The sequence below is a fragment of the Oryzias latipes genome, chromosome 3 (assembly GCF_002234675.1).
Source record: "Oryzias latipes chromosome 3, ASM223467v1".
NCBI classification, from domain to species: domain Eukaryota; kingdom Metazoa; phylum Chordata; class Actinopteri; order Beloniformes; family Adrianichthyidae; genus Oryzias; species Oryzias latipes.
In genome coordinates this window covers 35104758-35129191 of record NC_019861.2, presented here as the reverse complement: position 1 = coordinate 35129191, position 24434 = coordinate 35104758, and the positions used below count along the sequence as shown (strand labels likewise).

General features: G+C 38.3%; 1 protein-coding gene across 1 annotated transcript in view; it reads right to left on the bottom strand.

Moving 5' to 3' along the window:
• Positions 1 to 24434, bottom strand: part of LOC110014444 (neural-cadherin-like) — a 338096-nt gene that overhangs the window by 236827 nt on the left and 76835 nt on the right. The window lies entirely within an intron of this gene.

The following is a 24434-nucleotide window of genomic DNA, read 5'->3' as shown; positions in this document are numbered from 1 at the left end:
ACTCGGCTCTCGTGTCTCTTATCTTTTCAAAGTTAACTCTCAGAGTTGGTACTTCTATCAATATGGAACAACAAGAAAAGTCAATAGCAAATATAACTAGTTCTGAAGGAACTTTCAATTTTGAGAAGAGGCCAAAACTTCTTACAGAAAGATTTGCAGAATGAACGCAAAGCTTTATAGAAACCCTGAAGCCCATTCAAAGATCTGATTTGTTCTTTTGCATTACAGTTTAGCTAAGATGTGAAAATAATGGAACAATGGTCCTGAATAACCTCAAACTCCAAACTTTTAGGAAGATGCTGTTATTTTTCAACCTATTTCACTCTTAACACCAATAATTTAAAGTTTGACATCTCCTTCCATAACAAGATAAACTTCAATAAGTAAAAATGACTTAAAGTTCCACTCTAATCATCTTTTGATCGATTTTAAAGTTGAATGCTTTAAAATACAAAATATCTTGCACATATTTTAAAAGACCATGGTCTTTTAATTCTGATTATGCTGTTTTTAGGCAAAATCAGAAAACTTCCAGCAGGAGATCATTAGAAATTCATGTCTGTCTTTTGGATGGGACCATTTGTGCGGAGTAACCCCGCCCCCACTTCCCGTTGTTGAAACGTTAGCGTTGCAACAAAGGCATGCATAGAGCTATTTGTGTGCTGGTGGATGCATCAGAATGGAACACAGCAAGCAGTTTGTGGCCCCACCCAGCATGTTTTCTGCATCACAAATAAGCTCTTTTTCAAATGGTATATTTTTGTCTGCTCCTGATTAACAACATTTTGAATAAAGTAACATTTGAAAAATTGATTTTTTTGCTTCACTTTCATTATACATGTCCTCCATCATCAGAAAAATGTTACAAGAACATGTTAAAATCCCCCAAAAGACAATTTTCATCGCAGTAAAGATATCACACTTAACTATTTATTCCATATAATCTTTCTTTCTCAATTAACTACAACTGCTACCTCATGTTACATCACTGTATGTCCATGTGTTGTTGTTATTGTTTTTAACTACCTCAAACAAAAAAAACTGAGGAATATTTGATTTCCTAACGCTGACAAAGAAAATGTATTCTATTTTTACAAGATGAATCATGTAAAATTAGTATTTTTAGGGGAACAATAAAGTAGTGATTGGATCATTTTGTTACAGAGAAGTTTCTCTAAAGTCACTTTAATGCTGAAGGATTATAGCAGAAAAACAGACTACAACAACAAACCCTGAAAGCATATTTTGGATTTTGATTTCATCTACCTCACTATACCAAAGAAAAGAATATCGAGCTTCCATGGCGTGCATTCATTTTTAATAATGCACACTTCATCAGCCTTTATCCCTTACTTGAAATACTCACTGTGCCACTTCGCAAACATTCATGTTTCTACAATTACTATTAAAATACGTCCGACCGACAACAAAATGTAGCTCTCAACAAACTGAAAATACGTGAGGGCAATGCAGCAGTGTGCATCTGCATTATATGTGGCCGACGTGCTTTTGTGCTTAGTCGCATTTATAATGCATGCAAATGTCATCAGCCTTCATTGAAAAGCTCCAGCTTTTCTCTGTAGATACCAAAGCGGTCACAGGTTTATCATGGGGAGTACGTAAAAAAAACAACAAATAAACCTGAGCCAATCAGGATGCAGAACACAGCACTGTAAAAAAAAAAAGAGGAAGGCAAAGTACAGGAATATAATGTCAAAAAGTTATTTAAGTAAATAAGAGAGAAAATGGCCCAACTTTTTGCAGAATGAAATAAAACAGTCAGCTCAGCTAAACTGATAATGTGTAAAAGTGAAGGTGATTAACACAAAAAACCTCAATCTCTTAGTTTTCTGACTATTCTTTTCTCTTTTTTTCTAGCAGGAGTTCGTCGCCTCCATTTTCTCCATCTGTCAGTGCTTTCCATCCAACATTTCACCCATGCACATCCGACCAAACTAACAGCATAGTTCCTCCTGAATGGGCGGGATGCCCTCTGACACACTGTGCTAGGTCAGACTGCAACTTGCATCTTTTTTCTTTAATCTATGAGACAGCATCTTCAGAGCCTGAAGCTCCAGTTCCACCAGCGCTGCACATGCATGAAACACAGCAAGAGAGTCTTCTGCAGTCCCATTGAAGGAGTCCCTGAAGCAGAGCCCCGTGCAGCAAAGCTTGACCTATTTATCAGATTGAGAACATTTCTGTACTTTTCTACAACGGGAGGGTATAACCATAGATTACTGCACAGTAGTTTAGATTTTTCTAATCAGATTTATGAAGTATTGCCTTTCAATTAAGGTCTCACTTATACTGTATACATATTTGTAATTTTTTTGGGGGCAAAATGGTGACCAGAACAGACAGAAGAGGGGTGTTTCTCAGCTGTGATCAGGAAGCCAGGCTTGCAGTTCACTCTGAGTTTGACTCTCTGGAGTCAAAGTTCAAGTCCATCACTAACAGCAGTCATCCTCTCCGCTGACTCTTCTTTGAGCAGAGGAAACTCTCAATGCCAGGCTGTTGTTGCTGAGGTCATCCACCAACAGCCTCAGGAAATCATTTGTTCTCAGATGGTTTACCAGCTTCTTTAGGAGTGGAGGGAAAAAGGTTCCCAGCAACAAGCAGAGCCGGGAAAAAACTCTGGTAAAAACCCAACTTTTGCAGATTTGGTCTTTTAAATGGTTTATCAGATTGTTGTTCTCTGGCTGCTCCACAGCATGAACAGTTGGATCATTTTGATTGATAATTTATTTAATGTTTGATTTATTAAGAACAGGTCCATTGCATATTAATGAACATTAAAACCAAATGTAAATATGCCAGCTTTTAGCCATGGACTAGTTTCCATCTGCAGTCTCCTAACAGGAATTAGTTTATTTCAAACATTCAAGACAAAAATACTAAAGAAGGAAGAAAAAAAAAGTAAAATATATAGCTATACTTAGATATATCACTTGATTGTAAAAATGAAAAATAATAATAAGAAAATAAAAAAGGTACAATTCCATTTTTATACATTCACATAGACACACAAACCATGCTATTATAATTGCTATTAATAATACATGGACCCATTTTCATTTATATATGAAGTACGTGACACACTGAATCCATTACATGACAAGTTTGTCAAAAAGACATATAGGCTTAAAAAGGACTGAGGGAAAGCAGACAAACTTTCTTTTTTTTTGATAATCCAGTTCATAACTTCTAATTAGATTTTTTCATATTTATCAGTTCCAATGCAGATTATTTATCCAATCCATAAGTATTAATATTATCCATTAACAAAGAGGAAGTGCTTATTGATTACAAAAATCTTAATTTCAGAAATTCTTATTGCACATTGCATATCGGGTAGCAGAATGGAGGGCTTATTGATTGTGTCAGAAAATACTATTGCATTATTTATCTTTTTTTTTTTAAGAAGAAGAATAAATTAAACAGATTATAGGAGGCAGAAAGTACTGGCACACATTAGAATAAACAGGTAGAGACAGAATGCAGAATATGAATACAAACACAATGTAAACGTAAACCAAATATTTCATTTTATTAATAAAATGTTCTGATTCCTGGTCATAGTCTGTATGAGTCACGTATTTAAGCGTTTAATGCGAATGCTTGTGGAAATTTGTGGGCAATATGTCAATTTTCCCTCAGATGCAACTTATGGTTTTGTGTACGATTTGAGACTAAGTGGCACAGTGAGGCGTGGGAGTGGGAGTGGGTTGTATTCTATGTTCTGTGCGGTTTTAATTGTACCTATGAATCCCTTTTGAAAATGAAAAAAAAAGCCAATAAAATGATCTGGTGCAAAAGAAAAAAAGAGCGGAAGCTCATGCTCCAAGTGAAATGCCAAATTTTTAAGCAGCGTTTCTTGATGTTTGCTCTGCATTTGGGTTTAGCAGAATCCAGGTTAGAAACCTGGGGATCCTGAAGACCAAATAAGGCTGTGAGTTAGTAGAGAAAACCGGGTTTTTTTCTGATCATCACTATGCACTTCCAAAAATCAGAAATGACAAATCGCAGGAGCTCCAGCTGAGCCGCTCCTTCTCTTCATTTGCTTTGAGAATGTACTTTAGGAAGAACAGACTAGAGCTTTAATCCAGAGCAAATCAAGGAGGCCATCTCAGCATCTCAAATAGTAATTATAATCAAAGCCAAGCACTGTAAACAACAATCATATTGACACCGATACAACGGCGAGGCCCCAAGCAGCGATCACAACACCCAACCTCCAGAGCAACACACAGCAGCGATCACTAATCACAGCAGGAAGGTGGAGGTATGATTTCAAGCCTGGAGACCACTTTCAGCTGTGTCAGGTTTGATACCTATTTAGAAAAAAAAATGCCTCATTTATTCATTTTTGGAGACTCACATCAGTTAAAGTAACAAATAGAAGTAATGGAGGGGGAAAAGTGGTTGGTGTGTGACGGTGCATCAAGCCATTCATCCTGGTACTGGAGAGACACTATTTTCTGAGTGACATGGTGCCATCAGCTAATACAGAGCACAGCAGGAAAGAGCAGCAAAAAAGATAAAAAACAATAAGTTAAAAAACGAGCCAAGTGTCGCATGAAACAGGATTAAGAGTGAAGCGCAGCGGCTGAAAAATGACCCTGCTGGTTGTTATAGAAACAGCAGAACAACGTCAAAAAAAAGAAGATAGGAAAATTAAGAAGAGAAGGAGCAAGCACTTGCATGAATCAATGGCATTAGAGAAGACAGGCGACGGGGGACATTACAAGAAGAAACATAAGCAGACTTCAAAAGAAGACATAAGCGCTAAAGTAACCAGCCCCAGCTTATAAAATGAAAATATAGCTCTACACTTGACTTAGGGGTTCAGCTAAAGCGTTTGCCGGTCTCTCCTTCCACCCCCTCACCCCCCACACCTACATGTTCTTGTAACACATTCAAAATTAATTGGCAAAAGGACAACGCCGCTTTGGGAAAGAAGGAACGACATTACGCAGATAATAAATCACCAGGCTAATATTCAGAGCCAAACTGCGGCGCTCCGTCTCTCTCATTCACACGCCTTTCCCACTAATAACAATCATCAGTGGATTAGTGGCTAATGAAGGACCATAGGGAGATACAGATTGGTGTCACTGCCATCCCTCATGCTAACACTTCTCACTGGATCTAATGATAATGTCGCCGTCACCGAAACAGTGGGAACTCGGATTAGAACCGGTGCCAGAGGAGGCTTTTCTGTGGCCACCATTTGTTCCAAAAGGCAGAAGCTCTAAGCTTCACAGCTTCTGGAAATCACTCACCTGCTTCTCACACCGATGACCTCTGTGCTAAACTATACACAGCTCAATCAGTGAATTTTGCTGTCATATATTTTTATCAATATTACTTTTTTATATACTTAGTTACTTGTATTTTTAATAAGTAGGTCTTGTGATTTTGAAACAAACTAAATTGGAATTTTTAATTCGATCAATTTGCTGATGTATTCCTGTTCAGACAACATTCTCTTACTTTCATAAGTTGATTCACAATTGGTACTGAGTCATATATATATATATATATATATATATATATATATATATATATATATATATATATATATATATATATATATATATATATATGGGGTTGGGGTGTGGGGCTACTTGATTGAAAGATGTGTTTTGATATATGGAACAATCTAACACACTCAATTAAAGACACCAAATTGCAAATCACCTTCAAAAAACTTGTTAAAGAAAATAGCTTCCTGATTGAACCGTGTAGGTAAACTCCAGGTACAACTTAGAACTCAGGAGAAAGACACAAAACCGCCAGTCAGGGTGATTCTAAACAAACACCGTGATGTAAACAACAAACAAACCTAAAGGCTATATTAATGAAATGTATGTTTAGACACAGAACCTTTTTTTTGACTTATTAAAACCCTTTTAATCTTTGTGTATCTATGTAATGATGTGAATGTTTGTGCATTGCTCCCAAATTGCTCCACCCCTAATATCTGACGAGGTTATTTTCCAAATCCTGAATATGAAATGTAACGATAAAGACTCACTCAAACCACACAAATCTTTTCTTCTCAAAAACGGCAGCTTGTGTTGTTCATCTGTTATCGATGCTGCTTTCAGCACCAAACTGGGGGATAAATCGGCTTCATTATTCCTCTTTTAAGCTTGCTTGCATTTTAAATTAAGATAGATTAGTGATGGTACCAAAACTTAGTGTAACAAACCTAAATGAGAAGTTCTCCTCCAATTTGTTTGTTTGTCCTACCTTTTACCTGTGTGCAGCTTCTCACTGGATTCAAACCAGATTGGGGCGTGTTCAAACATCCTTAAAGGGAAACTAATAGGCTGTACCATTGGTTAAGGGGGGGTGGGGGGTGTTACTGCTGGTGCTAGAAAGTTCACTAACAAGATCAACGTGTTCAGGATGACAATGTTTGTGTAGTCCGTGGATGACTTACTGTACATAGGTACATATACATACATGTCAATAACTGCCAATTAATGCTGCAGTAAGAAGCTCCTGAGCGGCTTTGTGCACCTTTGAGCCATGACGTCTGTACTCCAGGACCTCTTGTTGTCTAAGTGTTTACAGGCAGTTTTGTTCTACCCCGTGTTTTTTCATTGATTTGTTTTTCTCAGCAATGGAATCCTGGACTTAACAGATGAAAGTCAACAGCTGATCTCTCTTTTCGTACACAGCAGCAGTCATTGTCATCATGTCTACATTTTGCAGTTTAACTAAAAATGTGGTAGAAGTAATATTTCCATCTGCAAGTTTCAACTGACTTCATTCTGCTTTTAGCCGTTTTTTTTTCTCCTAAAATTTGCAGTGAGTGTTGGGGACGTCACCTGAACATCACCTGAACTATGAGGTTCTCTTCTAACAGGAGACAGGGTGTCGGCTCCATGCAGCCAACCTTTAGAAGATCCGCTGGATCACCATAAATATTTTTCAAGTAGTTGCATTTTAAGAAACATTGAAAAGTTGTCCGATCTTTTTTGTTTTGTGCAAACTTGCCTGTGTACAGAATTGTTTTTTTTTGTGGATCTGAAGGGTTGATGTGTAAATAGATTCCAAAGACACTGAGGACATTTTACAAACAGATACCGACATGTTTTAAAGTAGAAGTAAAAGGAAATCGTCTTTGCAGTTAGTTAAATTCAATTATTAAAAAAAAAAAAAATTATTATGTGACTAAAATGGGCAGGTTAGGTCTAAAAATCAAACACATTTTATTTATTTTCTGCAAATTGATCTGAGTATCAAAGGGCTTGTAAATAAAAAAGAATTACGAACCTGTGATGAATATCGAAAAAATACATTCAAGTTAACTTTTTTATTTTTATTTTACTAATTGAATGTAATGTTTTACAGAAAACTCAGGACCTATGAGGTCATCGCCCTAAAAAAAAAATCTGTGTCCGTTACAGCAGTACATCTGAGCCCAGACTGAATTCTTCATGAATATTTGAAGCTCAAAGATCTGTTTGGACCGCTTGTGCTTTTGTCTAATGAACCAAACCTTTGAGGACAAAAGAAAGCAAAGAATAAGAACGAATAAGAATAAGAACGAATAAGAATAAGAACGCACAAACGTTGAAGCATAATAGCACAGGTATATTTACGAGGAGTTTCTAAGCCCGGAGCAAAAATGTTATGAAAAGTCTCAGCGTTTTTGTCCACGAACGGATCCAGTCAATCTGGACGAGCTGGAACAATTTCCCATCGACAAATGGGCTTCATCACGTTAGGAAAAACTAAGCCAGGTTGTTGGAGTTGTAAATTAGAAAAGACACACTATTGACTACTGCCAGAGGCTAATTAAAGTCTTTGGTTGTTTTAGGCCAGGATTTGTGTTTAACATTATAATTAACCTTAATCGAGTGTGTTTTTCTTTCTTCAGGAACCAAATAAACTAAAGAGCTTTTTTTTATTATGTTAAATTAGAAACTAGTGTTTTTCTTTCATTTCTAAAGTCTCTCTATTTTGTCAACATAAAATCTGTTCAAGTCTTTGTAGTATCAATTTTTCTGCACTCATTTAATAACCTATTATAGACAAATAGTTGATTTTTATAGATTTAATATGTTTAATTCTGGATAAATTTTACATTGTAGATCATTAAAAACATTTACTGTAATTTCCAGACTACAGAGTGCACCTGAGTATAAGCCGCATTACATTTTTAAAGGATAAACCATTTCGTACATACATAAGCCGCACCTGGCTATAAGCCGCATGATCCCACATTGAAACATGTGTTGTCGAATGAGGATGTGTTTGTGCTGAAACCGCAAGCTGCATGTGTAAGAAAGAGGAGGGAGGGCGTGCAGCGTAAGATGAAGCGAGAGCGCACAACAGAAGTGTGTTGGGGGTGCGCGTTCATGTTTGATATACAGAGTGAAGGAGAACTGTAATAAAAGAAGGTTTCCTCCAGAAGAACGGTGAATGATTCTTTATTAACCCTTGTGCTATCCTTGGCACTTTAACATTGGGAGTTGGGTCATCTAGACCCGCTAGACAGTGCTCTGAACCTTTTTTCTTCAATGATTTGTGATCTTCACTGGTGTCCACGGATTACATGAAATCTTTCCACCTTTATACACCTTTGTTATGCTAGGGAGAACACGTCAATGTAAGGGTGGGGTCATCTAAGATAGTACAAGGGTTAACCCGCTCTGGAGGCTCTGAGCGTCCCAACGGGAAAAGTGAACCCCGAAGGAAGATCCGCCTTCAGCGGAGAGGATCTCCCCTGCATTTTCACCTTTTGCAGAAAGTTCTGCATATGGATACCACATGGATACCACAAGGATTTGAACTATAATAAACACATTCATCTTTGCTAATAATTTACTTTTTCTGCGAGTCCTGTATTCAAACGTAAAGGGCTTCTGGGGGAATTTCCATTGTATTCATTTCCATTACAAGCTGCGTGCATTCCTAAGTGCGCGACACGGCCACCCGCCGGAGGATTTTGTGTTTGGGGGGGGTCCCGACACCGCGACTCCTGCTGCTTCATCACAGCAGTGATCAAAAATCCCACACAGCTCCACTCCAAACAGTGCCTGTGACGCGGCAGTAACACTGCAGCAGTATGGTAGTAACAGCACTAACAGGCCTGGTTAAAAAAAACATACCGGTAAAAGTCACTCAGGGCAGCATTGACTTATAGGCACGCAAGCCTCGCCTCCTGTGCACTGAAACCATGGAAGTCTTCCTCCTCAGTGTGGGATTGGATTAGCTTCAGATATTCTTCGCCACACACTCTCTCAGTCTCTCCTTCGTTGTCGTCAGTGTTTCTCTGAGGTAAACTCACTCCAGAGCTTGCGCTGTCCTCTCCGTCACGCAGCAGACTGGCTTTTCCAAACCCGTTGGTTGGTGATGGTGGATTTTTTCTCACTGCTTTTAACGACTGCTTCTAACTTGAAAGCTGCGTCATATGCTTTCTTCTTGCATTTTCCATGATGAGGGTCTGTTGGTGCTATTCATTCACAAAGCAGGAATTTACATTAAACTTGCGTCTTCCTCGACACATATACCGTACTCCCCCTGTTTCACTCTTACCCTTTCTGCTAGAGCGCCCCCTAGCGGCCGTTATAAAAAAATGCATAAAAAAAGAAAAGAAAAAAAATTCCTAAATTAGCCGCATCATTGAATAACCCGCAGGGTTGAAAGCGTGTGACAAAAGTAGCTGCTTATAATCCAGAAATGACGGCAGTTTTAATTTTACCTAATTTGTATAACAGCATCCAAATAGCTGAATTAATAAATCATAAAATATCTATAATTTAATCAGATGTTTTAGATTCAGTATTAAAAAAAAAAATCTTTTCAATCGTCTCGATGGGCTTCGTAAACCAATAAAAATAGAGGAAGGATTTAATATTATTTGAGATGTGAAGACTAAAATCTATAATCACTAAACTATTCATCTCAAAACTTTGGAATATAGTAGAGATTAAACGGTTCACCTTACCCACAATTCATTTGAAACCTCAGTTTTGTTTCGGGTTATGATTTGTATACCGTGTTTCTTTATTTTTTGCAGGGATTACATTGTAGAATAGACCTAGTAACCTATTAATAGTAAACTCCTCACAATAAAAAAACATATATTTTTTAAATTTACTAAGTGGCAATGAAGAAAAATCTGCCAGATGGCTTATACCTATCCTGGTTTAATGTTATAAAACAACAAATAATCCATCCTTTAATTTAGCTCAACATAAGTCTGACATTTTTAACATCAACCTATGTACAGTAAAGATGCAATGATATACTTTCGATTTGCTTCAGTGGTCTAACATATGGCTCAGATTCAAACCAAGAATACTAAGAATGATCAAAAACAATAAAAAAAATGAAAAAAAAATCTACGTCTTCCAGTTCATTCCAATTTTTACTCAAATCAGCACAAACGTCACAAAAGAACACTTAATGTAATAAAAAAAAAAGTCTTGCAGTCATATTTCAAACTGAAACACAGATTCATAGAAAGATCTTCACCACAAAACATGAACTTTATGAAGAGTTTGTTTGGAGTCAGCGAAGGAAATCTTAGCAGCAGCATCTCAACGCTGACTGCACTCCACAGCATGAGATCATAGGCGAATATAGACATGTACACATTAGATGCGAGTGTACACGGAAGTGTTAATGCCCCTGTATATATGCAATGCAACAAACAAACAGCACAGCAAAGGCTGCACTTCTCTCATGTAGTTTTGGTTCAATGTTCTTTTGAAATCCTGACAGGCTTTTACTTCCTGTCAAATGGATTTTTTTTTTCATTTCTTTTTACGAGTTTTAACATTCTAAAAATACATAAAAGGTCTTTCTTAATGACTTCTCACATGATAAAATAGCGTGTGGTTGGAGAAAAAACCGTAGAAACAGCTATAATTCCCTGTAAATTGTTTTTCGTTCTTCGAAATCTTCATTGCAGCTCTTCACATCTAAAACTTAAAACATTCTTCTATGATATTTTAATTTGTGTTTCTTTTTCTGGTACTACAATTCAAAATCTAGTCATGTTTTTTCCTCCCAAATTTATTCAATCGCATTCACAACAGTGGAAATGTCCAAAGCCTTTACATTTTGTTTCCATATTTGCCTTTCTGTGACAATGAGACCCAGGTGATCACTGCCCCTGCTGCCCAGGGCTTCATGCAGGTGAGACCACCACCAAGTAGAACTGCCCTCAATACAAGTCAATAAATGTCAGCTCAGTCTTTCAAAAAATGACACATTCAACTGTCTACTGCAGCTCTGATCCATTTCCTGCTCTATACTTCATTACACACTCTTCTCCTTCATGATGAGCAGTTTTTATCAAAGATGGTTCTCTGGAGCAAAAAGATCCTGACATGTTGGCCTCGACACTGAGTCAGAACATGTTTGATCTGCTGTCTTCCAGCAGATCACACGTATTTAAAGAGTAAATGCTCAACTTCCTGCTGGAGGTGGGACGAGGAGCATTGGTTCAGGAAGCCCAGGGCCTCCTGAGTTTATGGTAATCCTGTTCAGCTCTGTGGTTTACCGCTGCTGTTAAACATATCAAAGGTAAACAGTCGCTGCATTTAAGAATAAAAATAGACAAACAAAACAAACAAATGAAGCGGCACTTCGGATTGGTTGAACTTTAATTGTGGGACCAATCAGGGGAGCAGATGTGGTCATGTGACCCACTGCCTCATAGCACTGACTGTATCTGAAAACTGGAGTGTGACATCACCGCCAGAAAATGGCTTTATTCCACCAGAAGCCACTTCAGTAACGATTTTTTTTGCGGTATGGACGCTGCCATCTTGGAGCTAGACGTTGTCAGTAAGCAGTGATTGATCTGAGTTGGTCGATGTTCTATGGCGACCATTCTCGCCAATCAGGAGTAAGCTTGTTGGAAGTCCACACCCCTACCAGTTTTTGAAAGCGGGCTTTATGAAATTTGTCAATCAAATGTCTTTAACACTGGACAAAGGGGCCCAGCAGGCTCCACCTACTTTTATTGAGGCCTCTGATTGGTTAGTTTGTTTATAACTTGAAAAATATAACAGAAAAATGTATTTAAAAAACAGAGGATTATCAAGAACATGTCAAAAAAGTTATCAGAGCAAGACTGGTTATTCTGTCAAATAGAATGACATATTAGCTATTTATATTTTTATAGATGTCTATGGGATTTTGATTTCTTGGCACCAGCAGGTACTTCCGTGGCAATTGTCCATTAAGGGCATTGAGTTGTGTAAACGTGCCTTAACCTAAAAGTCAAAGAACAACCCCGTGGCTGAGATGAACACTCACAGGGTCAACAGGCTGGAGGAATCCATTCATGCTCAATCAACAAGGCGAAGGCAAAGCTTTACCATGCATAAAACTGCTCCATGCTGAGCAGAAAGTTCTCTCGGTGAAAACCGATTCTCCTGCATGTGACGGAACGTCCAGATCTTTTCTCCTTTTTCAATATCTTCACTGCTCCTTGTCACGTTCTCGCCCACAGCTTCTGTGGTTTTTAGGTGTGGTACAGAAAGTTTTGCTCCTTTCTCTTCATTCCTGAGCTATACACCAATGAACCGCCATTTATCCGCAACGGTGGCACAAAAAATGAGAACACGTTTTTGCCAATTCCAAAGAAAATATGCGAGGCTAGAAATCGGGATGGAAGTTACTCTGAAGTAAAAGGCACAGAAGAGTGCCCCCTCCCTCCTCTGCTCTCTTTCCTTGACCCTGATCAACACTTCTCTGTTTTCAACTCAGTTCTTTTGCCATCTCCCCCCTTGCCTGTCATCCATTATGTTGACAGTACTGATTGCATAATGTGAAAGTGCTCATTTCGGCAGGTCGTCTCTCTCTTTGGAGCTGTCTCATTAGCTTCACATTCAGAACTCCGTTGTCTGAAATCTTCTGAGAAAGAGGCTGTGTACCTGACAGCAGCAGCGCTGCCAGAGTGTCCGTGGGTGTGTGTGCACACGCATCCAAACCCTGTCCTCAAAGCACACCCACATCCTTAAGAGAGGCAGGGACAACGGCGGGCACGCCAACGAGAAAAAACCATACATATTCTGAAGAGAGATACAGAGAAAGAGTGTAGAAGCGGCAGTTAATTAAATGCTCTCAATGAGGATTAAAAAGGTGGTGTGGCTCTTGCTGGTTACTGTTCTTTCTACAATCTGGACCGTCTCTTAGTCAGTTCTTTTTTTCAAATTTTCAGAAAAAAATGAAGTGATGTGTGGCAGCCAGCAAGAACAAAAGGCAAAGAGAGAATTCAGTCGGCACACTAACTGGCAATGATACAAATGAATAATCAACAAATCATCTGCTTCTTTTTCTACTGTTACACCTCATAATAGAAGTTTGAGTTGCATTACTGCCACAGACCATACCTGTGGAAAAACCTGTTATCATATTTGACCCATCCTCTGGATGTGGCGGGCAGCTGCAGTCACAGCCGCTCAGGAACCTGCCTGGTATTTCAACACCCCCAAAATAACCCTTATTGCTGAGTATAAAGCAGTGAGGCAATGGGTCCCTTTTGTAATAGTCTTTTTTATGACGCAGCTGTGGATTTAAACCATTGACTGTATAATGAGAACTGGGCTGTGTGACCCTGTGTTTCCTAATAGTAATAGTAATTGCTCAGATTGTTTCATAAGTTTACATTTTTGAAATGCAGGACTTTTATAATAAAAAAAAAAGAAAAGAAAACGGCTCCTCGAATTATTCAGAATTCACAGAAAACTACCTGTGCTGGACAGTATACTTATCATGATTTACTAAAGTTTCAGCCCATTTTCAAATTTTTTTTTTTACAGAATGAAGATTTAAAACTTAAAGAAAACAATGACACATTTATGTTACAGGGCTCCAGACTGCGAGCAATTGGTCGCATTTTGCGACCAAAATTTGAGAGTGTGCGACTGAATTTTACATCCAGTCGCACATGTGCGACCAGTAAATTTGCCTCCCCCACCCTCCGTTTTTTTTTATACATTAAACGTGGAAGGGGCACGTCAATGATCAATGAAATAATCAATGAGACGCGAGCGCACACGCACGCAGGCAGACACACACACTCGCGCACATACTCGTGAAACGCGAGCACGTACACTCTCGCGTGATGCCTGTGTGTGAGGCGGCCACTGCGTGTGAGAAGAATAGGGAAAGTCACTGTGAGTGGCTAAAATGCGTGTAGGGGGAGGGCCCTAAAGATAATTGAGCGCGCGTAAACATCTGTGGGAAGGAAACTGAAACAAATATCATCACAACCTGATATGTGCGTCTGAGCTTTGAGTAAGCGAACTATTGATTCGTTCTTCCGACCTACGGCTAGTGTACCAGTGCCAGAGTGTACAGCAGGGGTCTCAAACTCGCGGCCCGCAGGCTATTTGCGGCCCCCAAGATGATATTTTGCGGTCCCCGCCTTAATATGAAGGTTTAATGTTACTGCAGCCCGTCAGTTTGTATGAAAGACACTTTTTCATTGTCGTGCGCGAAGCTGACCAACCAATCACAGTGGGGTATATGACTCTTGGGGGGCGTGGCAATGACAGGGTTTGAAAGCAGGACACCTGACAGCCCCCTCCCCGGACCACATTAAGGAGTTCCTTACTTTCCTTTAGAACGTATTTATTCGCTCGTAATTTTCTAAATACATGCAGTCCGTGCTGAACTTTTCTCTGGGCCGCACAGACCCGGAGGAAGGTTTAGGTTTTGGTTACGGTTACGGCGGCGCATCATACGGGTTACGGCAGCACGCCGCTCCCGCGGGAGTCGGGTCAGCTCAGGAGAATAAATGTCCCTCACCTACATGCGTGACAGCTAAAAGGCTTGAACTTTAAACGCGTGCGAGCAAAAACAACATTAGTTTTAGACACACTGAAAATACGTGGGGAAAATGCAACGATAGACGTGTTTGAGATGAACCGGCGGCTCGCCTAGATCGTTGGGGACACCAGGCGGGGGGGGGCTGTGAGATGAAAGCGAATCTGCAGCAAGACTGAAGGACAACAGGAAGTTGGAGTTGTCCTTAACATTCAATTTAGTTTTAATATTCTTCTCCCCCTTAGTATGATCTGTGTTATTATATATTTTATGATTATTTTAAGGTTTTGTAATGTATGTAGCCTTTTCTAATGAATTGGTATTTTAAATTATTTTAATTAATCACTCCACTACAAAAACCATCAGGACACATGTCCCATAATGCATTGTTTTATAGTCTGTAGGGCAGCTTTCAGTCAGTTCAGTTTCCAGCTGTGTCCGGGTAGGTTTGCCCCTTGCTCCCACCCCTTTCTCGCGATATTTTTGCGATGACTGACAGTTGATGTTGGAGCAAAAACAAAAATATATGTCACACACCAGGTGATCTGCGCAGCGTTGAGTTCACCTGGGTGATCTCAAACACACTTATTGAGCATCTTGGCTGCACCTATTTGGTGTCACAAAGATAAATTTCCATCCGTTTTCTTAACTATTTGTACTGTCATGACAGCGATGCTGCTGTCAGTTTACCTTGTTGTTGCATCTTCAAAAGTGCAGATTAAAATGTGACACTGAATTTGAAACAGCACATTGTAATTTCTGCATCTATTATTAAAGTATTTATTAGTAATACAGTGGAAATTAGTAGATTTGGTTAGAATGTTGATTTACGGTATGCGCCCCTAAATCTTCTGGTTGTGCCCCTAAAATTTTCAGTTAGGGGCCATTGTGCTCCTAGTGAAAAAAGTTAGTCTGGAGCCCTGTGTTATTTACAAAATTTTAAAAAGTGTATTTGGTTTTTACACTGCATTATCTGCCCTGAGCTTAAGTCTTGGATTACTTTTTTGTAATCATTACTTATATAATTACTGTGCTTTTTGTTCCTGAATCAGATTCTGATGATTAGGAGGCTGATCCAAGGTTTTTACATTTTTTCTTGTTGATTTAATTTTAAGAATATTTTTATTCTAAAACAAACTACTGTGTTGATTAACATGCTTTAAAACAATAAAAATAAAAAGTGGACATTGAGGCTCCACCAGTCTTTTTTTCTTCTTTTTGGAAAGGGAAACATCAGAAAGAGTCTTCTTTTATTTTTTCAAAAATAGATTGACTTTCTTGGCAGGTTCTCTCCAATTTTACAAACTAAAAGTTAATTGTTCCATCCCTGATCTACTCCCAGTTGCAGCAGAAGCTGATGGGTAGTTGAGGGGGTCGACAGTCGCTACGATAATGAGCGATAAACCGTGATGGATCTGACTCCCTGCTCATTTGGGCTCAGTGAAAATGGCAGCTAAAAGCTTCTCTGTGGAACTATGGATTCCAGTCCAAAAGCCCAGAAACTGGCATTGCTCCAACTGTGAGAAAAACAAGTGGAAGGAGGGAGCGAAGGAAAGCAATATGGAGAAGGGGACAGAAGGAGGCTGAAAGCCTGAGTAAAAACAATGGGACAGAGGAGGTGCAACTTCACGCAACAGTAGTTACTTTCCTCTAAATCGAGGACCCTCGCTGAATTTAAAGATTTTTCTTATTTGTTCTATGTGTTTGTGGTGAAACGGTAGCCCTGGTCTCACGGTGTGGAGGGCTAAACAAACCATTGTAAACTCACTCATATTTTTCAGCAAAAATCCGCCATGAAGTGTCCGACCTTTGTTTAAGTAGTTTTAGACAAACAAGATTAAATGAAAGCATCGACACCCTGCTTTTTCTGGAGACATAAAAGCAGCATGAGGGGCTTTTCTGTGGCATCCTGATTCCCTCTCTTTACAAATGTTCACTTCTCATCATGCTGTATAGAAACAAGTATGGAAACAGTAAAAATGGATTTAATTTGTTTTGTGTGCCTCTTTATCTTGTGTTGATTTATGTATTTATTTTTATATTAGGGACCCACTCTGTAGAAAACAGTTTTTGGTGTTTTTTAACTTGTTCTTGAGACACTTTTCTGATGATGGAGGAAACATATGAAGAAAATTAGGCTTCAAACTGCATTTCTGAGTATCATTGCTTATCAGGAGCAGCAGATGTAAAAAATGCTGTTGGAAAAAAGCGTATTTGTAACGTAGAAAATCCGCGGGGTGGGCCACAAGCTCCCAACTCCGCCCCATTCTGATGCATCCACACTTCATCTATGTCTTTGTTTTCCTCGTCTGAGCTGGAATCTGGCTCAAAACTGTACGGCTGGATAGCTCCAATTTTGCTCACCTGCTTTTTGTTGGACCCCTAATCTTGGGTTGGGGGTGTGAGGGGGCTGTAAACTAGTTGGAGAGAGTGTAAACAGAGAGCTCAGTTATGGGTGATGGGAAGGGGGGCAGGGTTGCTCCATGCCACTGTGTGATGGGGAGGCATTGGCAGAATCTTCACGATTTCAATTTACCGCCCGATTTAAAAAAAAATCGTTGGCGAGGTCATAAATGTATTAACCCACAGTCAGCCATCAGTCGGATTACCGGCCAGCAGAAGCTCTGATTGGACGATGTGTAAATGTCTCCAGACAGTGGCCGTCCGTATCAAGTGCCACTGGCCACCAGCCACCCGGTAGGCTGGGGATGTATACAAAGAGGGTCATTCTGCTTGTCACTGGGCTGCCACTGCACGACCTAGAAATGTGCCTAGGTGGCCACACAGTGTCAACTTTAGAGAAAAAAACATCCACTTACTGTAAAATTTAAACTTTTCTCTTACGTAAAAGGGCTGGGCGTGTTAAACTGCGACTGCCAGCTACCAATTTAGTCATCTGTCAAATTTAGTAAAAATGGTGCATTTAGGTAGCCCCACAGTGGCATTTTGGGGCATGTGACTCAAGTTACAGTTTTTTTCAGTCGCTTTATTACAATTCTCAGATCAGAATTGAAGTTTGCAAATACGTGTGTGCATTTCTCAAAACAATTTGTACAAACAGCAAAACACTATGGATTTCTTGCAAAAGCCTGTAACTTGCTCAAAATCTTTAGTTCATCTCTGAAAACTAAGTCTTTATGTCATTGAACATGTCAGTGCCATCAGAATGTCAAGTCCTTGTGTCATTGTCTACGAACAAGACAGTCAAATTACTCACTCATGTTGTCAATATAACTGTGTACTTTAGAGGGAGGTTCTGATGGAAACTATGGCTAAAGTTTGGATGACAATTATTGTAAAATGGAAGTTACACCTTTTTTGTTAGAATGCAAGAGACTGGACAAGATTCACATTTACACTTTTATTGTTCATATTGTTATTTGTTGACAGACCATGTCATACCAACATAGAAAAAAGCCACTGCAAACAGTAACACAAAGGGAAAAAAAGATAGGACAATATTCTGTACAACAGTACAGGCAGTGCAGTAGGAATTGGTGTGGTCTTCCTACACCTCTTGTCGTTCCTGTATGTTAGGCCACAAATTCTCATCCGCGTCACAGCGAATATCCTCTCTTGCAATGCAGCGAAATATGTTTGTCACATTATGACAACTTGGTCAACCATTTTGCAGTTAATGACTTATACGATGAACTAATGACTAGATGTTTTGAGGAGTAAGACTATTGCACAGTGAACTATATAATACATTTTGATCAACATGACATAAACAATTGATAATGTAGCAAAGAGCAGAGAATTGTACATAATCATTTGCATGGATGTACCAAAGCAATTGCAACTTGTTCAAAGAAGTGAGAAACTGCTTATATGATGTGCACAAGTGACATCATGATGTGAAGATTGAACAAATAGTTTTGGGAATTTCATTCTGATCTGAGAATTGTACTAAAGCAACTGAGAAAAACTGTAAGCCCCAGTGTTTCCATCCAAGAGATGAAGCATTGAAATGAAAGATAGATAGATAGATAGACAGATAGATAGATAGATAGATAGATAGATAGATAGATAGATAGATAGATAGATAGATAGATAGATAGATAGATAGATAGATAGATAGATAGATAGATAGATAGATAGATAGATAGATAGATAGATAGATAGATAGATAGATAGATAGATAGATAGATAGATAGATAGACTTAAACACAATAAATAGATAAAAAGATAAAAGGATGAAAATATAAAAGCAAATATCAACAATCACCTAAAATCAAGGAAAGATGAGATGCAGAAGCTAATATTTCACTCACACTCAGAAATGTATCACCAGTTGTTTGTCCATTTGAGATTAAGCATCTGTGAAGTTTGCTTCCTGCTGCAGCATATATTTGTATATGTCTGGGAGGAGCTGATAAGGCTTTGACAAGGTAACTGCATTACAGTGTGTGACCTGGCTAGAATGAAATGCCCCACAAACGCCTGAGAAAGTCAGGAATACGCGATCAGTGAAGGGGAACTTCCAGTAAATGTTGATTCCTCCTCTCACATTCTGTTTTTACCATAATGTCAGCAAACAGCGCAGCATGAAAGCAGCTAAACGGATTATTAACCGGATTATTAACGAGCAAGCATGAGAGGATTAGCCCTGTTGCTTTGAAGTTCAGATGAGGAAGGAGAAATTGACTTGGAACACATTACCTCTCTTTTCTCACATCCCCCCCCTCTCCACTTAATGCTTTCTATTCATTTTCTATTTTTATATGAAATAGAACAAAATGAGTTCAGTCAGCTGTGGGTGTTTTTTTTCACTGCGCAAACCAACACCTTGGCTGTAACTGAGCCTGTTAATAAATCATTTTCCATTTCAAAACCCTTGAAAATATGCAAAAAAAACCTTTGGTAATCACATCCATATGATTAAGTCTGGATTTTCTTGTTAGGTTTGTTTAGATGTTTCTTAGCATAAACTCCTCTTCGTTTTTACATGCTTTGAGATTTCAAGAAAGCAAAAATGTGATTTACGCTTGTGAAAAGATAAAGAATAGGCCCACATTTGAGGCACAGAAAGAACTAAATACACTATAGATCGAACCTAGAAGCTATTTTACATCCATAACATCCCCTTTGGCTAAAGACAAAAGGATATACAACCAGAAAATCTAGTCTATGTAAACACTCCTTCTAAATAAAGTATTTTTTTGTTAGAAAATACATTTAAAAAAAACATATTTAAAAAGGATTCTACCAAAGAAAAGAAAATCACAAAAAACATAATTTGAGCCAGTAGGCAGTGACAACAAGCTGTGACTTTCTGGGTAAATTGCTGTGGTTTTCCTGTAAACAAAGTACAGTCCATTTTTGGATCAGCGTTTACAACCCCAAGCAGCCTGTCTTACATTCATTACCATGTTTTATTTATTACTATATTTTTAGTCTTATTACTGTGGCTACTCCGAAAGGGAGCAGCCAAAGCGCAACGAGGACTTGCTTAAGCTTGATCTGTGTTAAAATTAGGATATTTACAAAACATGCAGGTTGATTTCAATATTTTATTTCTAAAACCTTTTTACTGAATAGTAAAGAACTTTTCTTTTTTTTAATATATTCTTCATATTGAGCATCCCTACTGTATTTGTCAATAATCGTTTTACTTTTAGGTTCACTTCTTTTAGGTTTGCCCCAGTAAATAAAAAAAAGCTGGAAGTCACTGATGCAAAACTAAGAACATTTCCCCTGCCTCCATAGAGCCTGAGTGTTTGAGTAGCCTTCTTCTGCTTCTGGTCTCATGCACTTGACTGATCTTAATTGATCGACTGCAAAAGCATGAATCTCTGTAGAAGCAGAGGGTTTGTCAGTTTGCTTATCGGGAGCGTTCAGGTGTGTGGGAACACAAAGCCATCAGCAATGATCTCAAAGAGGCTATTTTTACTGCCCATCAACCTGGGATAGGTTATTAGGCCATTTGAAGTTTAGCACGCTACAGTGAGAAAGATTATTTACAAATGGAAAGCGTTTTAGAGAGCTGTCAATCATCCCAAGAGGTAACTGTCCAGCTTGTTGCTGTGCAATTCTTACAAAACAAAAACTAAAAGGCCTTCATGGAGAATATTTAATTTTGAAAAATGGTCATCACGTCATAAATCAGACCTTATTTATTTGCTGAATAACTAAAGACGGTGTTTCGTCACACTGTCAAGCATAGTAGTGGAGGGTTGATGGTCTGAGTTTTCATGTGTAGCCACGAAAAAAAATATTAACAGTCATATTTAATAAAAATAGAATCATCTGGTTTGCATTTTAGCACTATAATGCCGTGGAGAAAAGCAGCCTTTTGTTGATTTGCAACACAGTGGTATAGTCTTTACGCTGTTTGTCTTCACGCCATAATTATCTAGAATTGTGTTAACTGTGTAAACGGTGAAAGAGATATGCTAGTTTAAATAAGGAAGCAATTGTAGAGTTTACACTAGTGTGAATCCAGACTGGAAGTAAACTCAAAACCAAAAATACTAAAGATGAACAATTAACCTAAATATTACCTTCTTCATTTTGACTGAGATACAAGTTCGATCAAGGTTACAACTAAAAGATGAAGAACCCACATCAACAAACGTAGCTTTAACATTTCACATAGTTTACCCATTCAATACCAGAGGCTTTGCCTGTAACACATACATAACCCACACTCTTAGACACACTGTAAATCTTAGACAATTTACGCGATCTACGTGAATCAGCTGATTCACAGCAGCTAAAACAAACTGGTGTTGCAGTCAAGCATACTTGGGCCATGAATTGTCTTGTGTGACTGATGTATGTTAAGCAGAGAAAGACCAATATGTATGGTATGATGTGGTGGTGCGAGCCAGTATTGACAGTTTTGTCGGATAATTTGTTCTTTGTACTGGCTGGGTTTTTTCATTATGTTTTTCAATGGATGGTGCTCTTTATGGGCTAATAATGCTATCAAAAGCAACCACGTATTTGAAAATGGTTTACCTTCAAAATTACTTTGTGATTGAAAACAAACTAAACAAAGCTCAGAGTTCAAACGCAGTCCATCAAGTGCTGGAATTTATTTAAAAACCTTGTTTTAGCTTTTCTTTTCCACAAGTCTGAATTTGTTCAGCACACTATTACAGCCCTCTTCATAAAACCATCATTGTTCCATTAAAGAAAAACTAAAAAAAAACACTTATATCCAAAGTCTCTTTGTGTTTTTCTCTTTTAATGTTCCTCTGATCAGGCAGAAGACCAAAGCACATCACAGGCAATTCTCACTCATTAGTCTTTTTTGCTTTAAACACTTTAAAGGAAACCTGTATAGGAATCTAATTATCCCCACCCACTGAAGTGAATTCACACGGAGTCACTAATTACAGTCCTTACCTTTTATTCCTTTTAACAAAACCATGTAATCATTAGTCCATCCCTGATGACTATCAGCACAATGAATGTGAGTTTAAACCCTGTATGCATTTTGTAGGTCATCTTAATGATCTTGTCCCATTGTGATGTTATCACTTAAGACTTATTCTTAGTGCTTCAAAAAAATTTAACAATTATTTTCTTTTTACATTCACACACCAGCACAAACATACAACTATGTCATCTGCGTAAAGCTTTAGTTCTCAGGTTTTTTAACTTTGAAACTTTGAAGAAAACACTAGGATCAATTTTTTTTACTTTTGCATTTTGATTATATTTTATGTATTGGTTTATTTCAGGTATTAATTGTAGACAATACAACCAGAAATCTGGTTCAGAAATGGATAAATACATTGATTAAAAAAAGAACATTAACCAAGTGGATGGATAGACAGACAGACAGACAGACAGACAGACAGACAGACAGACAGACAGATATATAGGCGCTCCATTGGTCAGCGAACACTCTGTGTAGGGGGTGACCAGTGTTCTTCACTATGTTGCTCAGTTTTGACAACCACCTTTACTGCCTTTATGGTGATGGGTTGAACCGCAGCACGTGTTCAATGGAAGTCCAGCACCATCTACTTTGTCTTTGTGGTGCTCATTATTAATTAACAACAATGGAGACACTCTTGAACCTGCATATGTATATATTGTATGTCAGTGTTGAATGCATATCCAGTTTTATTGTTTAAATTGTTTAATTATAATAGATATTACATTTATTAAATCTGCAGACTCTTACTTACTTTTTGTACTATTTGTCATTTTTACAGTTGTTTTGTCCATGTTATTGGTGTTTGTTGTTAGCAGAGCCACACAAATTATCTTTTCCACCATCACTGGCACATTATCAGAAATGATCGTTATTGTGCCAAGTCCTTGGTCAAATACATTTTAAATAAATCAATGTCGAATAAACAAAATTGTGAGAAGATGCCATCCTCTTATCAGTGTAATTACTCATGCCGTAATACATACCATCTTAGATTTATTAAATACAGCAATAACTAAACATTGGAAGAATTTAAAAAAAGAAAAATTGAAAAAAGAAAATGACTATTACCTGCACAAACATTGAAAATAAAAAAACAATACATAAAAACCAATAAACCATCTCTGAATAATTACAAACAAATAATTGCTGAGACACCAAGTTTTTCATGGTGGATTTATTTCCTCTTGCTGTCAAAATGTATGAAAATCTGTTTTTAGGCGCAGATTTTTAGATTGTTATGTCTGTCTACTTTTTTTTTTTTTTTTATATATTTTGTTGTTGTTCATGGTATCACATTTAATTATTAAGGTTGTATTTCTACCGCCTGTCTGGGTGTTATTTGCTGTTTCTGTTGCAAGTAATTAATCCACAGTCTATATCTGTTTTTTCACACCTACTGTCTGTCTCCTAGTCAACTTTTAGGTTTGTCATGTTTTAACAATATTTGATTTCTGGTGATTTTACAATTTTTTTTTCATTACTTTTTGTCTAGTCCCAAATCTTAATTAGTTTTCTGTCTCTGAATTGACATTAACAACCTTACCAGTTTCTCAAGAGGCTAGCAAGCAGTAACGTGTGCATTATGTACATCTGCACTGTGACTGGTTTCATTGTGGTTTAGCCCCCTAGAAAGATGCAATCTCTCTTTTTCTGACACCAGCTCCCATCTTCAGTATCTGCCTCTGTCATTCACACACAGGCTACAAGGATCCATGTCTCTGCTCCCACAGTTTCTGCCTGGAATAGATGCGCTCCGTCATATCATCAACATCACTCACGTCATGATCCTTGTGTTATTGTAAACATCTACATCCATGTCAGTGGGTCTATCTGCCTCTCCATCTGTGTGGTTTGGAGCAATCCAATGTTTTTGTGTCCCACTCATCCCTGCAGAGTGATGTGAACTGGCAAGTCGTCAGACCCACAAGCCGCTGTGGGCAAGTATGAGTATGCGCCTCCTTTTGTGTGTATCTCTATGCTGCCATATTTCATGGCTTGCTTGGGCATGCGCATGCAGGTTTGTGTTCAAATGGTTGCATTTGAGTCAACTTCCAGCATACTTTAACGGAATAAACTGATTGGAGGACGGCAGCTGGTGCAAACACACAGCATACAGTTTCTTGATGTTCATCACTGCTACAGTAACATTTATTTTCAATAGAGCTGAACTCAGTTTTGTTCAGGTTCATCTAAGGACGTGTCTACAAACCTCTACCTAAGCCATTCATTA